Below are 12,425 nucleotides of genomic sequence, written 5' to 3'. Positions count from 1 at the left end.
TTTGCCATATTAGCATAGACTCTCTCCTTACCTCTTTCCTTCCTCCCTTCTTTCCTCAGAAGCAATAGAGCTACATCTCCATACTTCCACTCACTGTTCTATTCTTTTTCTCTTTCTCTCTAGAGAAAAGTGCAATTACAGTATTATAATTTATCTTTCTTGATTAAAATTACTTTTATTAGTTAGCTTTTTATGCAGAAAGAATATGTAGTCCCCTTTGAAGGTAGACTTTCACTGTTAATCCTTGGGATATATTCTGTATATAACCTTTAACAACTTTTTACCTCTGATATGATGTTGCAGTTTACCCATCTTGATACCAATTGATCTAGTTCAGTGATTTTAACTGCCGCATTGCTTTGTATGAGTAACTCTAAATTTATTTCACTCCACCCTATTGATAAACTTGTCTTCCCTACTGTAAACAGTGCTGCAGTACAGCTTGCTGAAGTCTCCTCAGGCCCATGCATGAGGTTTTCTCTTCAGGGTCTATAGCTAAGAGTGGAATTGTTGGGTTACAAGGGTTCTTCAGTTTTACTAGCTATTACCAAATTGTTAAACTGTACACACTTAAAAATAGTTCGTATAGGAAGTTCCCTTGTGGCACAGTGGGTTAAGGATCCAGTGTTGCCAAAGGCACAGGCTGCAACTGCAGCTTGGGTTTGATCCCTGGCTCAGGAACTTCTGTATGCCCTGAGGGCAAAAAATAAATAAGCAAACACAAAAAATTGTTCATATAGCATTCCTATAATGATTAGACTACTAGAGGAATAAGCTATAGGAAACTAATAGTAACAAGACATAACAAAAAACTAGTTGAGTCAGGCAAATTGTGTTTATTTCTGGTAACCTGGTCCATAATACTCTGTATTTCCCTTGTTGAAATAAGAGTATAATGCAGTTTGTATCCTCCTTGAGGTAAAATGCCTGCACTAGCATCTCTATGTTATTCTACCATAAATAAACAAAAGGGGAGTAGCTGGAGGAGAGAATCTAAGTACTTCCTCTGAGCTCCAAACTTTGATTCCATAGCTTTATCTTCAACTTAGTTAAAATATATATCCAGGTTGGGAAATTAGCTTCATTTTTTTTTTTTTTAATATAACCTCAAACACCTATAGAAAAATAGCTCTTGGAGTTCCGACTATGGCGCAGTGGGTTAAGTATCTGCAGTGGCTCAGCTTGCTGCAGAGGCCCGGGTGTGATCCCTGGCCTGGTGCCTTGGGTTAAAGGATCTGGTGTTGCTGCACCTATGGCATATATCACACGGCTGTGGCTCAGATTCAGTCCCTGGCCCAGGGATGTCCATATGTCCTGGGTGCAGCCATAAAAGAAAAAAGAACGAGATCTCTTGAAAATGGAAGAATGTACAGAGGACCAGGAGGACAGCAGAACATCTGATCCAGGGTCATGGAGAGCTCTGACCATCAGAATAGAAACTCAAATAGGTCTTCATTTCATGTGTAACCAGCCTGTGTGTACGTTTGGACACATTCACATCAGTGTGCCTGATAGATCTCTATCTGCCCTCCACCACCCTTTCTCCAGAGGCTCCTCTAGTTATTTTAAGAGGGTCCCTGGGGTGTTGCTAGATCACAAGGGATCAGAAATGAATTTGCACATATGCTTTGACTTCTTTGTGGGGGAGGGGAGCCCTGACCCCATGTTGGATGACAACCCTTAGTGAGAATTCAACCCCATCAGACACATCCATGGTCTTCCCTTCTTAGGAAACCCAAGGTGCTTTGTATGTGTGGCAGAGTTGGGGCAGGTGAAGAAAGGAAGAGAGACCCTGTTTCCACCCATGTCTCCAGAGCTCTAAAACAGCACGTCTACCTAGATTTTCAACTCCTGACATAATTCTGGTTTTTTTTTGGGGGGGGGTTGTCTATGCCTGCCGCAGGGAAGTTCTAGAGCCAGGAACTGAACCTATGCCACAGCTGTGACCTGAGCCACAGCAGTGACAACACCAGATCCTTAACCTGCTGAGCCAGCAGGAAACTCCTAATTCCTTTTTTTTTTTCTTCTTTTTGATCACTGCACCTGTTTCCTATGGAAGTTCCCAAGCTAATTGGAGGTCAATTAGGGAGTTAAATTGGAGCTGCAGCTGCTGGCCTATACCACAGCCACAGCAACTGGGGATCCAAGTTGAGTCTAAACCTATGCCGAAGCTCGTGGCAACACCAGATCCTTAACCCATTTACTGAGGCCAGGGATTGAACCTGCATCCTCACAGAGACTATATCGGGTCCTTAGCCTTCTGAGCCACAGTGGGAACTCCTTAATTCCTCTTTCCTTCCCTTTTTCTTCCTTCCTTCCTCTCTCTTTCCATCTGCCTGTTTTTAATGGCTGCACATGCAGCATCTGGAAGTTCCCAGGCCAGCGAGGCCACGGATTAAACCGGCATCTTCATTGATACTAGTCGGGTTCTTAACCCAGTGAGCCAAAATGGGAATGCCCCTCTTTTCTTAAAGATTCAAAATTCATGCTATGCAATGAGCTCAAAGTCAGGGGAAGGAGGACTATTATTCCATCCTCACCATTGCCATCCTGCTCTTCCTTTTCTCCCACTAGGCAGCCCACATCAGCCCTCTGCCAGGTTTGTTCAGTCTAAGTCCAAGTGCCCCCGGGCTTTGCACTAACTGGCATGGAGGAGATGTGATCTAACACCCGTCCCTTAAAAGATGTCTAAAGCCTGCTGCAGTTCAAGCAAGACACCCCGTTACAATAGTGTCACTAAAGATGTGAAGAGGCCCTTTGGGGACATTCATTATTTTCTTCACATGGCAGATCAGCAACAAGCACCTGTGGAAACCAGCTTGTTGAGGATGGAGAAGAGACCTGTAGATAGAAGAAACAGCTTGACTGAGCCTTAATCACCACCCCACCCACTTCCAGAACATTTCTTAAAACGCAGAATCATGTCTGAAGAGTCTTTAGGTATTATCTAATTCATCATCCCATCTGTTTTATTTATCTACATTGTATATAGCAAACCACCTCAAGATATAGTGACTTAAAACAACAGTGATGTATTATTTCTCACAGTTCTGGGGGTTGGTTGAGTAGTGGTTCCTCTGTTGTTTACACTTGGACTCACTAAGTGTCTGTATTGAACTGGGGGGTCCAAGGTGGCTTCATTCACTGGTATGCCCTTCAAATGGTCCTGGCTGTTGACTGGGGTGCCTCATTCTCCTCTATCAGCCTCTCATCCTAGTTGCCTAGACTGGGTTCTTTATATGACATTCTCAGTGTAGTGTTTCAAGAGGGAGGAAGCTTCCAGGCCATGAGGACTAGGCTCTGTAACTCATACAGTGGCACTTCTGCCACATTCAATTGGTGAAAACAAGTTACAGGGTCAGCCCAGATTCAAGGCAGAGAAAGACTCTACTCCTTGATGGGAGTCGTAAAATATCATTATATTTTTCAGTCTACTACAGTGTAGTAACACCTGTGATACTATTCGAATTGAATAAGGCTGATGAAGGGGTCTGTAGTCTTTCTTGAGGCAACTGCATCATGGAGACCACGGGCAGTGTAGTCTACATGAGGGTGTCCCAAGTTGACAGGGTCCCATCCTTTCTTATCCAGTACTGGAGAAGCGAAATCATTAGTGGGATGAGCAAGGGAAATTTTACATTGATGACACACAGATGGACTAACTTATTTTGCCTAAGTTCTGTTTGAGTTAGGTGTGCCTTTCACAGAAGGCAACCTCATTCTGAAGAGCTAAATTGGGCCAGTGGGGGGCTGAGGGAAATAAAACTAATGACTGATTGGGTCTGTATCTGGCTTAGGCTTAAAAGGGAGAAGGATAAAGGGGACTCTTGAGGTTTCCAAGCAGTTCGGCTTAGTTCACTAGAGCAAGAGAGCAGATAAGTTAGTTGAGAAGAAAGCTGTATTCAGGAAGAAAGTGTACCCAGAGCTATACATCTCAGGAGATTAAGTAGCTGGATGGGATGGAGATTCGGGGGAGGCGAAAGGTGCTCAACATAGTACCATAGTTTTGGTCTAGTGCCTTGTTTTTCATAATGTGTTCATTGGACCGCCAGGAGAGTCTTGGGTCCACCCAGAACATCGAAGCAGAATCTGCATTTTAACAAGATCGTCAAGTGCCTTATACGCTTGTTCAAGTTTGAGAAGCACTGGCCTAGAGAGCTTTCTACCCTTAATTCATACCCCATGGCAGGCCCCCCATAAAGGTGGCCTTACTTCCAATAAAGAACTGTGCTTGGTACCACCCAAGGCTTTCTGGGAGTAGAGAGAGCTCAGCCTCATTGTCTATAGCACTTTTCTCTAAGCAAGGGTTCTTAGCCTTTGACCCACTCTGCCAGGACGAGGATCCAATCTGCATCTACACGGTGACCAGAACCACTGCAGTTGGATTCTTAACCCACTGTGCCACAGTGGGAAAGCCTTAGTCATTTTATTTTATTAAAAAAATTTTTTTTTGGCCTTTTTGGGGCCATACCTGCAGCATATGGAGGTTCCCAGGCTAGGGGTCCAACCAGAGCTGCAGCTGCTGGTCTAAACCACAACGGATCCAAGCCAAGTCTGTGACCTATACCACCGTTCATGGCAATGCTGGATCCTTAACCCATTGCGCAAGGCCAAGGATCCGACTGACATCTTCATGGATACTAGTTGAATTTGTTTCCACTGAACCACGATGGGAACTCCTCCTTAGTCATTTTAAAGAAGTTTTATTGAGATATAACTCACCTACCATACAATCCATCCATTTAAAGTGTACGATTCACACTTCTCTGTACAGCAGAAAATGATAAAACATTGTCTTTTAAAACTTTTTTTTATTATAGTTGATTTACAATATTCTGTTAATTTCTGCCATAAAGCAAAGTGACCCAGTCATACACACACACATATACATATTCTTTTTCTCACATTATCCTCCATCATGTTCCATCACAAGTGACCAGATATAGTTCCCTGTGCTATACAGCAGCATCTCATTGCTTATCCACTCTAAATACATTGTAAATCAACTATAGTAAAAAATTAAGAATATACAATAAAGTGGCATGATCTTAAAAAAAGAAGTGTTGGAGTTCCCGTTGTGGCTCAGTGGTTAACGAATCCGACTAGGAACCATGAGGTTTCGGGTTCAATCTCTGGCCTTCCTCAGTGGGTTAAGGATCCAGCATTGCCATGAGCTGTGGTGTAGGTCACAGACGTGGCTCGGATCCCATGTTGCTGTGGCTCTGGTGTAGGCCGGTGGCTACAGCTCGGATTCAACCCCTAGCCTGGGAACCTCCATATGCCACGGGAGCGGCCCAAGAAAATGGCAAGAAGGCAAAAAAAATTAAAAAAATAAAAAAGTGTAAAATTCAGTGGGTTTTGGAATATTCACAGATATGTGCGAGCACTGTTGTCAATTTTAGAACATTTCATCACCTCAATTAGAAATTTTGTATCCCTTAGTGATAACCCCTCATCCTTCTTTGCATACTCCGCTTCCACCCCTGCCTTAGGGAACAACTAATCTACTTTCTATCTCTATAAATTTACCCATTCTGGACTTTCATGTGAATGAAATTGTGGAACATGTGGTTCTTAACAATTTTTTGGATCATGGAGACCCATCCATGATCATGCCATTTAATGGCATGAACACTCTCCTCAGAAATTACATATGCAAGTATATTCACCCAGAACTTCAGAAAATTTCATGCATCCAGAACTTCTTTTGTAATCTTGGTCTAGGGAACCAAGATTAAGAATCATGCTCTGTGGCCAGTCAAAATGGGTAATTGTGGCAAGCAGGTCCTAATATGGTTTGAGTACCACTGACAGAAAGGATGGGACCATGCAGGGAAAGGTCACACAGGGTTATCACCACCCCAAGGTGGAGAGTGATTAAAGCAACAAGCAAAGGACAGGCACCAAGTGTTTACAGAGCTGAAGAAGCTGTGTTTATAACACGTAGTTTGCCAAGGAGGGGGCGATGGTGAACAGATGTGTCATTTGCAATTATTCCTAAAGATGTTAATTATGCAAATGGAATCTCTGATTAGGGTTCCAAAAAAAGAACCCCGTATATTATGGGGTGTTGGATGTGCACAATCAAGCAGGCTTGCTGACTTCCTGCAGGTGATCACTGTTGGTACCAGATTCCTCACCTGGGGCTCTGGTTTTCAATATGCCACCTTGAGAGCCAGGGAGGGGTTCTGTGGGGCACTTTCGAACAGCAGAACACTAAGGCTGGAAGGGATCTTTGAGATCAGGGAGTACAGTCTACCCTTGGACAGAGGCAGAAACCGAGGCTCAGAGAAATTATGTGACTTGTTACTAGCAGAGTGAGGATAAGAGCTCAGATCTCTCATACCACAGATTCAGTTTCCCTTGCCTTATTACATCAAAGAGGACACAAATCAATGATCAATTTTCTAGTCAGGATCTACTTTAAATCTGTGTGGAGTGAGCGCCAGGGAAATGATGTAGACAAAATATCTCCCTAACCCCCTCAGGGGGTGCTTGGGTGTCTGTGTGTGGGGAAGGAGAAAGCAAGTAAGTAGAATAACACAGGGGTTATGTTCTAAGCCATGTCATTCAGTAGAGCTACCACTAGCCTTCTGCAGATATTTAAAGTAAACTGAAATACATTTTAAAATATAGTTGCAGAAGTTCACATCATGGCTCAGAGGTTAACGAATCCGACTAAGAACCATGAGGTTGCAGGTTAGATCCCTGGACTTGCTCAGTGGGTTAAGGATCCGGCATTGCCGTGAGCCGCAGTGTAGGTTGCAGATGAAGATCAGATCCTGCATTGCTGTGGCTCTGGTGTAGGCCGGTAGCTATAGCTCTGATTAGACCCCTAGCCTGGGAACCTCCATATGCCGCAGGAGCGGCCCTAGAAAAAACAAAAAATAAATAAAATGTAGTTGCAGAAGTCACATTTCAAATGTTCAGTAGCTACTTGTGGCCAGTGGCTACCATATTGGGCAACACAGAACTTTTCCACTACTGCAGGATATCCTCTTGGACAGGGCTTTCTAGCGTCTAGAGTCAGATTTTCTGAATCCCAATCTCAGTTCTGTCATTTAGAGTAAAAGCTTGAGTGTATTATTTAATGTTTCTAAACCTCGATTTCCTCAGCTGTAAAATGGACATAAGCACTGCGTCTTCCATTGGTTTTGCTGTGACAATTATGAATGTAAATGAGATAATGTGCATTGAGAGCTTTGCAAAAGGAGCTTACACTTATTAAGCACTAAATAAATATTATTATCATCTTTAAGCAACTTGGTATCCTACTTAAGACTTTTTTTTGGTCTTTTTTTAGGGCCACACCTGTGGAACATGAGGTTCCCAGGCTAGGGGTTGAATCAGAGCTGTAGCCGCTGGCCTCCACCACAGCTATAGCAATGCCAGATCTGAGCTCTGTCTGCGACCTACACCATAGCTCATGGCAATGCAGGATCTTTAACCCACTGATCGAGGCCAGAGATCGAACCTGCATCCTCATGGATACTAGTCGGATTCATTTCTGCTGAGCCCCAATGGGAACTTCGAGACTGTGCAGCTTCTTCTAATTGAAATGATGCACTTTGTTCCCTGGAGGTGGGGGTGGGGGGTAAGGAATTGCTTGCCTGGGGCATTGGGACCCCAAGAAGCCAAGTCTTGATTAGGGTACAGTGGGAGGAGGTCAGGAACAGGGAGAGGGAGGCTAGGAGAGACTGGGGTAGGGGGCAGATGACCAGGTCTGGGAACAGGGAGAAGACACAGTGGCATGGGTTGGGAGAAGTGATGGAGGGCAATGAAGATCACCCCACTTCATCACTTTGTCAAGGGCTGGTGGACAGGTGATGTACTTGGCAGAGACATGGATCTATTGTTCTATGCGTGTGTTTAAGGGCTCCTCACCTCCTCACGTCCATTGTTCTTAACTACTTGCCTGCTTGTCCACAAGAGGGAGGCAAGGGAAAGGAGAGAAAGAAATCCTACAAGTCCAGCTGGCTCTGTGCTGGCAGCTCTGATCAAAGGTTTGCTGTGAAGGAAGCTGAAATTTCTGATTAAAATACGACTGCGTTTCACAGAAGCCTTGCAGGTCTCAGCTGTGTTTTCCTCGAACCCATTACCTCGGTAGAGAAGATGCTTCCCAAAGGCTGCGTGTTATTCAGAAAGTCATATTTCACGGCCCCTCAGGAGGGCTGGGACAATTTTCACACCTGGCTAGAGGCTGTGCCAACCTCCCAGCAGCCCCGCAAACGGGTTCACAAGCTTAGGACACAGAAGGGGTGAGTGAAGTGGAGAGAGGTGGCAGTCGTCCAGGTAATTTAGCCACACGGCCTGCCACTCCATAATATCGATTGCGCTGCCAGGGCTCATAAAGCATTGTGTTAGGCATTGGGAGAAGGTATTAAAAAATAATTCTCTTTGCCCTTAGGGAATTTTCATGTAATTCCAGAGCTAGTGAGCCAAGGGACCAAGGGGCTCAGGGTGACAGAGGGGAAAGAACATGGCAATAGGATCTACAGATGTATTTTATGCCCTGGTCTGCCATTAATTAGAAGTGTGACTTTGGGCCAAGCTACTGTGGTTTTTTTGGGTCTCCTTGCTCTCATCATGGATACATTTAAGCTGATGGACTTGGTAATTTTCAAGTTCTCTATTTCTAAAACCTTCAGATTCTAATTCAGATGTGCGGATGTAAAGGTCTGTGCCGTGAGGATTCTTCCACTAGGGCTGTCAGATTTACCAAAGTGTGAGATGCCCAGTTTCATTGGGATTTCAGATAAATGATGAATAATTTTTTTTTAAAGCACATCCCATGCAATATTTGGGATATACTTGTATTCTGAGATTACTTGTTTATCTGGGCATTTACTGGGCCTTCTATTTTCTATTTGGTGACCTCTTTCACCAAACACATCTGCCCCTCTCACCACATGGAGAAGGTGTTTCTGTCTCTCTTCATCCTCTTATTAGGACCTCCTGGTTAATCTTATTGGTCAGAATCTGCAAAGTTCCTTGGCCACATTTGATTGACAAGGATAACTGTATCTAGGGAAGGCCTTTGGCATCCACTGGCTGGACACAGGAACCAAGGGATCTCGTCTTCTCCCTCTCTCTTGAAAGAGCCCCCTGAGCAGGTAACTCTCCCTTTGTCCCTTTGTCCTGCTGACCACCACAGACCTCATCCATCCCCGTGGCTAAGTGGCTAACTTGCAGTCTATGCTGAGGGCCACTTTAACATAGACATGCTCAAGGGTTTGGGCTCCAAGGTGTTGATTTAGGATGGGAGCAGAGGCCCTGTTTGTCCTAAAATTTAATCTTTTGTCTCCAGTTTGGCTTTTACCAGTGAACTTTGCATTTGGGGGATTATTGAGTGCTTGCTGGTCCAGTGATAATCTGATACGTTCACTGCCACTGGGCCAGTGTATTTCTGTGTTTTCCTTTTTGACCTAGAAGGGAGCGGCTTTGAGACTCAGGTCCCAAGCCTCGTACATGATTCTTGTCTCTACAAATCAGACTCACTGGTCAGTCTAGATCCAGCCCCCCCACCCCCCGGCAGTGACTGCAAAAAAAAAAAAAAAATGCCATCATCAGGCTAGAACAGGAGAAAGTGGTCAGATACTGGTTATCCTGGGACACTTATTTACGTGTAGAAATGATTGTGAACTTTATGTTGGAAATAACTCCTTGCTGTATGAAAGAAGACAGGGAGAGCTCCAATCTGGTTTTCCGGCCCTGACAATCTAGTTATCTACTTTTACAATGAGATGGTTATCAGAAGACATCTCTTGAGATCTTTTGCCAGTGGATGCTGCCATCCTAGGCATTGGGATTTTCCTAGCTCAGGCTCTTTTATTTCTTGCCTGGACCTTTTGCCACACCTCTCCCCTGTACTTGGTTTTCCTAAACACACATCCAAACATGTCACCACGCTGCCTGGAAGCTTACCCTTTCCTGAAGAAGCAAGTCTAAACTCCTTAGCTTGATCCATTGAGCCTTCCCAGGTAGGTAAGACACTCTTGGCATTTCGGCTTTTCCCCGCCACCATTCTCCCTGCCCCCCAGGCGTCTAGGTTGCAGCCCACATAAATGTTTAGCTGGCTTCTGAACATTCTCTTTCACATCCCCAAACCTTTGAACAGTTTGGCCCTTCTGTTTCTAATGCCCTTGCTCCTCTCTCTATGGTGACCATTTTCTTTTGAGAATGAACTCCAGAGTCAGTTCTTCACAGCCTTCTTGAATCTTCCTGTACCGGCCAAATGATGGTTCCTTTCCTCTCTGCCCTCAGATTCTACCATACTGCAGAGCAATGACTGGGCCAGGTATCTGTCTGTCCCCGTCCCCCTTGTCTAGAGGCTCCATGAGGGCAAACACCCTGTGTCTTTCATCTTTATAGTCCCTTTTCGATGTGAGATACCTCTCTTATTTCCCTTATGACAGTGCCCAGCACAGCAGGGGCATCCAGTAAATGATTGTTGCATGCATGAGGACAATAGAACATGGCCAGAGAGCTGATATTTAAGTTAATTGTGTGGTGTGTGTGAATTGTTAGACCAAATAAATCTTCAGGGTGGAAATGACTGCTTCGAAATGTTAGTATAGGAACATTTATGCCGCAGCCCATAAAAACCCAATGGATACTGTAATTTAAGTGGGGGATATTAAATCTTTATCTCAAGGCATAAATCATAATAGAGCCACAGCATGAGGCCTTTGTAATAGGCAAACATTACCATTAGTATTATTATTACCTAGTCCTTCCTTCTTTGGGGTAGAGAATGCCCACTTTGGTATCAAACCACATCTCATTAGCACATGTGTTGTGAGTTATGACTTATGGAAGGGATTTTTTTCTTTGCTATGTAAGATTCAATGGATCAGCAAAGTATTTCTGTTGGCGAGGACCTTGTGAGAGGCCGTGAGACTGGTCACAGGGTAAAGGGTTTCTTTTTGGTAATGTGCCTTGAGAAAATCTGGAGTGACACCTCTTCTCATACTTTATTTCCTTCCGTACATGTTGGGCATATGTTTAGCTCACTACGTCTAAAGGTCTCAAGGGGAACACCCTACAAGCCTAGAAGCACTCTAGAGAAAGAGCAGTGGACTTAGAGTCAAGATTTCTGTCCCAGCTCTGTTACTAACCCAATGGGTAATCCTGGGGAAGTCTCACAACCTCCAAGGGCTTCCATTTCCCCATCTTTATATCAAGGGGGCTTGACTAGGGATCTCTGAAGATATTTCTCTGCTTTATCATTTTGATCCCATGTGCTCTTCTGCAGGGGCAGATTGTGAACTTAACAAAGCTTAGGCTTTGTTTGCACAGCTCTTTTCAGAAGCCCCGGGAGGGGCCCCATCGACATCTTTTACATGGTGGTATATTCTTGAAAAGTTTCAAAAGTAAGCTGTTTTAACTGAAATTGGTTTCTACTCCCCCTCTCCCTTCATGAAAATTCCCCAGGTGTGGGATGGCCTTGAAGTGGCTGCGGGCATTTTGGGGATTCAGACAGAGGGCAATTGGGTTGAGGATATGTTGATTTGAAGTTTAATGATATATTTCTATGTGGTTTATAGTTACTTTTGTGTATAGTTATGCCATCACTAGTTATTCTAATATAGGTTATGGCTTCCGGGAATATTTCTGCCATCCACATGTTGGCTCACTCACCAGTGTGGCATGAAGGTGCAAGGCCACACGTGGTGCCATGGGGTGAGCTTATCCTACAACACTTGGCACTGGAAGCGTGTGGGGATTGGGAGAGAGACAAGATTTGAAAGGTACAGAGCCAGAAGCTACTCTCTTGAAAATTCTTCCCATCGTCAGACACATAAAGTTATAAATGGAGGATTTAGTTCTCAATGATGCTCAAACAAAATTGAAATGTTCTTCCATCAGGAATATACTCAATACTGCAGCATATACAATTATAAACACAGGGTTTTCTCTCTTCTGATTGTATGCACTCAAAATGAATTTTCCAAAACGCCCATGATTGTAGGGACAGAGACCTTTAAGTAGTACTATAAGCCGAAAGTCTATGATGTTGCAGCTTTTATGCATCTCAAAAATAAGTCTTAGCATATCTGACACATCTTGTTGAAATAATTCTGCTGGTGTCAGATGAAAGAGCATGCAATACTGACATAATGCATTAAAAAGTCCTGAAGAAACAAGGGTTCTAGTGACAGAAATCCTTTATGCATCAGTGAGGTGATTTGATTATATTATTATGGAGCTCAATACATTGTAGACACAGTTTAGAAATGTATTTGGCTTGCTCTTGTGCATGCCTTATTTTCAGATTAATTTTGTATCTATTTTCACAATGGGTGATACATTAAAACTCAAAGAGGAAAGGAAGGATGTATCCTACTAGAAAGTGATGACCTAAACTAAAAGGAAGAAGACTAGCAGAGATTTCAAAACGTTGAAAACTCTCTTATCAAAACAGA

The sequence above is a fragment of the Phacochoerus africanus genome, chromosome 5 (genome assembly GCF_016906955.1).
Source record: "Phacochoerus africanus isolate WHEZ1 chromosome 5, ROS_Pafr_v1, whole genome shotgun sequence".
Classification (NCBI taxonomy): domain Eukaryota; kingdom Metazoa; phylum Chordata; class Mammalia; order Artiodactyla; family Suidae; genus Phacochoerus; species Phacochoerus africanus.
The sequence above is the reverse complement of the archived record's forward strand: the minus strand, read 5'-3'. Positions refer to the sequence as shown.